Source organism: Sturnira hondurensis, unplaced genomic scaffold, assembly GCF_014824575.4.
Source record: "Sturnira hondurensis isolate 20B ecotype Veracruz unplaced genomic scaffold, ASM1482457v3 Scaffold0020787, whole genome shotgun sequence".
Taxonomy (NCBI): Eukaryota; Metazoa; Chordata; class Mammalia; order Chiroptera; family Phyllostomidae; genus Sturnira; species Sturnira hondurensis.
In genome coordinates this window covers 3,662,850-3,670,739 of record NW_028093418.1, presented here as the reverse complement: position 1 = coordinate 3,670,739, position 7,890 = coordinate 3,662,850, and positions in this window count along the sequence as shown.

Genomic DNA, 7,890 nt, shown 5'->3' with positions numbered 1-7,890 from the left:
TTCCAAGACCGACGGCAAGGCACTTGGAAATAAGCTTTCTCTGTAAGAAGGGTGTTTACTCTGCTCCCCTCCAGGAGCCGCTATTGAAAGTGGGCCGTCCTCTGAGTGCTGTGTGCTGGGTCATGAGGGTTGGAGAGCGGGGAACAGTGTATCCCCTGCCCACCATTGTGGACGGATGGACTACATGTTTCATGCACTTGTAGGGTTTTCCTTTTTTAAAAAAAATATATTTTATTTCTTTGTTATGCATCCCATAATTGGATTGTGTGCTTCCCAGGGTCAGAGATTGTATCTTTGTTATTCTCTTCCACCTCCATTTCTCAGTTTCTAGAAAATTGTGTTCAAGACCTGTTCACTCTCTTTTTTTCTTTTGAGTTTTTATGAGTTATGTGGGCCAAACTGCCAACATGACAGAAAGATCTCAAATGTTCCGTTTTCTCTCTTGTCTTGGCCCTTTCGAAACTTTTATTTCAATCTAGACCCTCATCACTTGCTCACTACCTATAAAACCTCTTCTTCTTCCCATTGCTAATCTCTGCCCCTCATACCCTTTATGATCCTGCTCATCTGGGAAAGATTTCCTTCTTGAAATGCTTGTTCCTTCCCCCAAAACTATTAATTTCAATACTTTCTCCAAACTATTAACCTCAATCCTGAGAATTCACCTGAGCTACAATTTACAGTTGGTAAATTGTCTTGTCGATGATTCACAACTTAATACATGTGTGCATACTGCCACACCCCCTGAATGTAGGCTCCTTGAGGGTGGGTACGCATTCTCATTTCCTTTCATCATGTAGATAATTATCTGCATGTACTAGTTAAATAAATAATTTTAAAAAATTTAACTCTCCAGTGCTATGGGTGGATTACACACCCATTCTTAAATTGGGCACAAGCTTTCCTGCCACCTCTGGACCAAAAATTGTTAAGACAGCTGTCAGAGAACATCATATGCGAAAGCCTCATTCACATATTCTACCTGTACCCCTGGGAGACTTTTAAAATTTTTTTCATAAGTTCTACTTGAGCCAGAATTTTGAGGACCTGTCTGGAACCTCCGGGAGTCTTACTACAGTTATCTTAGCCTGAAAGAGCAATCTCGTCCTGCTAATACATACTTTCCCTGCTGACCGACTTCAGTGCTGGGCTAAGTAAATGAGTTTAAGAACTGCCTCAAAATTTACGGCAAAGAAAATCTGACATTCCTGGCTGTGGCAAAGATGATTGAAAGTCCCAGTTAGCCCTAGCTGGTGTTTCTCAGTGGATTGAGTGCTGGCCTGTGGACAAAGTATCACCAGTTCAATTCCCTGCAAGGGCACATGCCTGGATTGTGGGCCAGGAACCCAGTTGGGGGTGTGTGAGAGTGGCAAGTGATCAAGAGATGTTTTTCTCGCACATTGATACTTCTCTCCCTCTCTTTCTTCCTCCTTTTCTTTCTCTCTAAAAAATAAATAAATAAAATCTTAAAAAGAATAAAATCCCAGTTAGAAGCATTCTTGGAAGTTCGTATTCACATGATTCAGTTTGTTTTAAGGTAACAGACTTAAACTTTTCTGATTTCCTTACACACTAATTCTGTCTCCTGCAACTGCCATCTAAATTTAGGGTGAGATGTGTACCCTTATTTATTGTCATGTTCTGGACCATCTTTCATTCCCAGGGATGTGAGAGGCCAGAATCTTTCCAGAGGATTTCCTCTCCTACAGTCATATATAAGACGGATCTTGAACAACTTTTTTTTCCCTTGTAGTAAGGCTCCACTGCTGGGAGACCTTTGCCTCTGGTGTTCACCCACTTCCTCTTAGCAGAACAATAGGACCGACAATGTGACAAAGGAAGAGGAGGAAGTTAGAGGTACAATGTCAGGTGTGTATCCTGGAGGGAGCAACTTCTGTGAACTGTAGTTTATGTCTCAGAAACAATGAAGAGGGAAGGGAAGGGAGTTGAGGCTCCAGAAAATCAAAATTTAATGTGACTCTGGGGGAGGCATCTCAGATAAGATTAGAAAGAATGTTTATTGCGGGGGGCAAAAGAAAAATATGTGAAAGTAGCTTTATTTGGCATGTTAAATTACATGGAAAGCATAATGAAATAAAAAAAATAATAAACTTTAGGTTATATGTGTGTGAACAAGTGTTACTAATATAGGTAATTTAGAAATTGAAGTTCATAGAAATTTGTCGGTATTGTCACTGTCTAGTTGTTAAATTATTGTGTGCCCTGAAAATAACTCAATTTTCATATAAATTAACTCATCATTTTTAACCACGGCCGTTTTTAAAAGTCTTTTAGTCACAGATTGTTGCTATGGTGTACTGAGGCTTGTGCAAAAGTGCCTCATATTCAGAGGGATTAATGGAAAGGACTTTGATAAGTAGTCTGGAATACAGAATTTCAATAACTTTAAGATCACTTTAACTAAACTGGGTAAGGATTTCCAAAACTCTAATGGAAAGATTGGATTCAAGCAGAGTGAGAATAAATGACTTGGGATTAAATGAACTGATGAGAGTGGTTATAAATTTTTGTTTGAAACACGCTAGTTTTTTAATGTTTTGTTTCCAGGCTTAAGAAATTTTTTTTCCTTTTTGTCTTAAGCTACATATGACTTATCGCAACTTGGTAAATTATACCTCTGTAAACAGAATGAAAACATTTATGATTTTCTCCTTATCTCATCCCTTTGGAATTGTGAAACTTATGAAGTATTTTATTTTTATGAAATATAGTTGTTTGCACGAATTCAGTAAAAATCTACTTTCCTTATAACAGAACACAATTGTGAACGTTGGTTATATCGCCAGGGCTTCAGAATGTCATTTAAAAATGATGTGCATAAAATCTGATATGATCATACAGTTTCAAGATACTAAGGTTGATTTTATGGAACCAGTGAAGTCCCTTGGAAGAATCTCCTGGTATCTTTCTTTCTGGGTCCCCATACTTACTGGCAGCCCCAGGAATATCAAGATGATAGGGGACTCAGGAGTTGGAAAATTTTATTTAGGTAATAGCTAATAAGCTTAGTCATCAATGCACGTAAAAGCTACGGTTCCAGGAACTGAAGGTTATGACCCACCCTGACTCCAGGAGACTGTAAGCAGTTCCGCTTTTGTGCCCCGGGAGGACTGCAAACAATCAGGATGGTATCTGAGCCATTGTACTCCAAGGTGAGATGACCACCGCCCAGGAAACAGCTGGAGACCACCGCCCAGGCCCAGAATGCTGCAGTTTTTTCAGTCCAATTAAATTTTCCCTGAATTCCAAACCCCCTACCTACACTTTGTTCTCCTTATAAAAAGGGCCATTTTAAAGTGGAATGTAAGACAGTCCACTAGGGTATGAACCCGCAGTCTTCTCAGATTGCCGCCGGCTGTCTGAATAAAGCTCCTGTGAAGGTTTGATCCCAGTCTCTGCTTATTGGGTTCGATATGTGACAGGCAGAATAATTACCAGCCTTTTCCAGTTTCAAAGATATTTTGGAACTTCAAGAAAGAAAAATTTAAAAAAAATTTAAAAAAAAAAGAAAGAAGAATTTACTCAAGTCTATAGGTATTTCAGGCAACATCTGGCAAGTCCTTGGCCTGGCTTCCTGGCCTCATTAGGCTTTTAAGTCCAATCTGGGCAAAAGTTTGGGCAAAGCAAACTTTTAAAAAGCCTCCATGTCAATCACTACTCTTGTTGTACTTATTTAAATAATCAAGCCAAGAATAGTAAGACTAGACTTATTTTCCTAACAAATTAATCTTAATGTGATTATCTTTGCTAAACATGGGGGTAATTTTAAAGAGAAAAATTATATTTCAGTAAAAAGCTATAACATACCCTCAGGAGTATCAGATTCTAGTCCAATTCATGGTCTCTGAGGTTTTTTTATCTACCTGTAAACCTGACTGGATCCTGAATTTTTCTAGGTTTTTAAAACATATGGCTGCAACTCTTCAAACTAATCTTTTCCACTTTTTCCCACCCTTCTGACTTGGAATCATTCATTAAGGAGAAAGATTGCCCTTGAACCTCATCGAAAGGGATCCTCCTGGATCCTCCTCACTCCCTAGACAGCAGCCAAACTTCAAGGCCTTGACCCTTGGGTCCACATCTTCTAATTAAAAGGGGCTCCTGCAGACTCTTGGACCTGCACACCAGCCAGAGATCTAAAATTAAAATGGACGAGGGAGGTTCTTCTGCAGAGGCAGAGGACGTCTTGAGGTGGACAGCTCTTCCAAGGTCACTGATCAAGATCTTCATCTCCAACATGACACCTTTGATTCATTTTGCCTTTTTGGCTACTTGCTCTTTCTCTCTGTTAATGCAGGAGGAAACAGTTCTCCTCAACTCTGACAACTACCACTGAGTCAGCCACCAAGGCCATTGCTACACTACAGAAGTTCCTAGGCTTTCTTCCTAGGGCGGTTTTAGATAATAAAATTGCTTTAAATTCTTGACTGACTGAACAAGCAGCAGTCTGTGCCATGACAAGTACGGTACAGTACGTGCCATGGCCCTGCGGTACGTGGATCTACATCTCAGGTTCCATAGTAAATCCAAGAAATTAAACCATTTAGCTGAAACTGGATGATACCTCTTCAGGTACATTATTTAGAATGCACCGGTTTGGCCCACGTGGACCTTGGCTAAGGAGTATGCTTCCGCCTCTTGGTGTTATGTTCCTCGTGGCCTTCACTGCGGTCTCCCTGGCGTACTGGGTTCTCTCTAGGTCCTTAAATAACATGTTTGCAGGTCTCAGCAGTATATCAAATGGGCTCGCTGTGCTTGGAGAAAGAAACAAAGTGAACCATGAAGGGAACAGTGAAAACAACTCTTCCAAAAATCTGGTGTTAAAACCTCCAAGTTTTGTGGGTTTCACAACGAGACAAGAATAGCCTAAACGCCATGGTGACTGAGAGCCATCAATGCTAGTGCCAAAGTTCTGGTCACTCTTCCACGTATGAGAAGATGATAAAAAGGGAAGATTGTTAGTCATCAGAGAGGCCATTGGACTGAGATGGTGCTGACACTTGTGTGGCTTCCTGAGCAAACTGAAAGCTAACGAAGTCAATTCCTGTAAATGCCCCGAGGTTAAGAACAACGACCAATCACAACAGCCAACTGGGCTCCCCCAAATAATGCAAATGCCGGAAGGTGTAACAAACCAAATAATTTGCTTTGCTTCCCCATCTCTATGAAAAGCCTTGTCCCTAGCTTCTGCCAATGGAATGTTCCTAACCAATTGCAGTTTGGCACCACCTGGTTTGAATTGGTGTTGGCTCCAATCACCATATTTTGCTGTGTATAATGCGCTCCCGTGTTTACTGTGCATCCACAGTTTTGGCCCAAACTTCCAGGGGAAAAAATCTTTTGTTTTCATTTTTTAATCCAATTATTTATTTATTTATATTTATAAACTGATTATTGTATTCCCGTGTATTATTTGGCCTACAGACATCATTATTGCTTTCTAGAGTTGTACTTTTAACACATAAGTAGAAGAATTATAAACATTTATATAGCTATGGAATCAGTACTGCCCATGTATAATGTGCATCCTGATTTTCCCCTCAAAAATTTGGGCAAAAAATTGTGCCTTATACATGGCAAAAGACAGTAAATTAAATGTGCCTCAATTGGTCCTTTAAGACTACACAGTGTCAGCGATATTAAAGGGACGTGGAAGCCATCATGCACTACTAGTGAAAAGACACTTAATGTTTTAGTGAGAAATCTGGCGTTACTTGGAGAATGTTGTGAGCGCTCCATTCGGACATGTAAAGATAAAAACGGGAATCGGTCCCTTTAGTCCAGGATCTCTCAAGTCAGCAAGGGACAAGAGGTCTGTAACAACGCGACTCCCATACCAGACAACTGTAAGAAGTGTCCCATGTCTCACGTTCCGCGGGACTCCCATAAACAGAGAGCAAGTACATGACCTTCTTGCTGCTACTCTCTTGCTTTCTGCAACTTCTGTCTTCAGAACTGAGGTTCATACCTAGAGGGTGGAAACTGAGACTCAGGGAAATACCTTGGCTGGCTTTCACGCACAGGCAGGAGCAACTGAAGCTGTAAGGGTTGTGATATATGTGAATGAAGTCCTTTCTGCTTTTGGAAAATGACCCCCTGTGGCCAGACTTTGCCTTTTGTCATCCGGAGGTGGTGGTGATGTGGCCACAGTCACCTCCTGAATCAGAGGAACCACAATGGGCAAACAGTGGTTATAAACTTAGTCACGGCCATGGGAGACTCAACATGTCTGCTTGGTTCTTCCAAGCTTCGTGGCAAAACCCATCTTCTGGTTTCTCCATTCATTGACTCACAGTGGTGCAGCAAAGGTGGCTCAAATTGTACATACCTGTAGGTGTGGAGACTTCTGTAAAATTGTGAAAACCAATTGCTGCCTTTCGTGCTCATCCTGGAAAAACGATTTTTGTTCCCAGAGACCTCAAACCTCCTGGTGGACCATTTGAGCACTTGCAACTGGACTTCATTCAACTGCCACCTAGAATGGCTCACCAATACGTTCTTGTTGTTGCATGTTTTCTGGATTTGGTGAAGCTTTTCCTTGCTACAAGGCTGACACCCTCACAGTGGCAAGGACACTGTTGGAAAATGTGCTTCCCACTTGGGGTACACCCTCCCAAATATCTAGTGACCAAAGCACTCACTTCACTGGGAAAATCATATGAGCTTTAACTAGAAGCTTACTAACTTCTTGGAATTATCACTGCTCTTACCACCCTCAATCATCAGGCATATTTGAAAGAACAAAGAGAATTCTTTAACTCAGTCTCCAGCCCTGGCTGGTGTAGCTCACTGGATTGAGTGCAGGTGTGCAAACCGAAGGATCACAGGTTCAATTCCCAGCTGGTGCACGTGTGTGGGTTGCGGGCCGGGTCCCCAGTAGGGGGCGTGCAAGAGCCAACCACACATTGATGTTTCCCTCTCTTCTTTCCTTCCCTTCCCTCCTCTCTAAAATTAAATAAATAAAATCTTTAAAAAAAAAAAAACCCTCAGTCTCTAAACTCCCAGGAACGGCTGGATTTCCTTGGCCTAAGGTAGTGCCTCTGGCATTTCTGACTGTTAGAGGACAAAATTTAAATTTTAAAACTTTAAATTCAGTGATTCATAAAGCGGGCAACATCCAGCCTCGCAGATAGAAAGGAACTTCCAAATACTATGCAAGGCAAGGGATCTTACAGGGCAGAAGGGAGCAAAATCAAGGCAGTTAAACTAAGCAAAAAGGCAGGTCATTTGTTGCAAGGTTACGAGATGGATGGCGAGTGTTGATCAGGCTGATTACGGAACTAAAGCTCACCATTCCTGATTGATTTACGATTTCGTTTTGGGGAGAGCCAGAACTGTAAGTTGAGCGTCAACTTGGTAGTATGGGGCTTAGCAGCTCTGGCGCCTATTGTTTTTATGAAGTCATTCAAGACCCTGGCCGGGGAGCTCAGCAGGTTAGAGTTTCTGACATAAGGAAAGGTTGAGGGTTACTTTTATCTTCCGCCAGGGCACACACCAGAAGCAACCAACGAATGCATAAATAAGTAGAACTGTAAATGATGTTTCTCCCTTCCTCTCCGTCTAAAATTAATTTAAAAAATGTCATTAAACGATTTCCTAATCTGCATTAATTAGGTAGTCTGCCTGAATAACTCCTGCCATCTCCTATAAGATTTTTAAAATGTACTCAGTTTGTTGGAGGAAATTGGCAGCTATTTTAAAACAGCACAGCACTCAGAGAATGGCTGGGGTTTTTTTGCTTCTTACTCCTGTAAACTGCTTGTCGCCTGGGCGCCAGAGAGAACGCTCCGCTCCTTACTTTATAAATACAGTACCTGCCCCCCGCTGCTGGGCGCCCAGAATTTGGACACTGCCTCCTCTAGGTTCGCG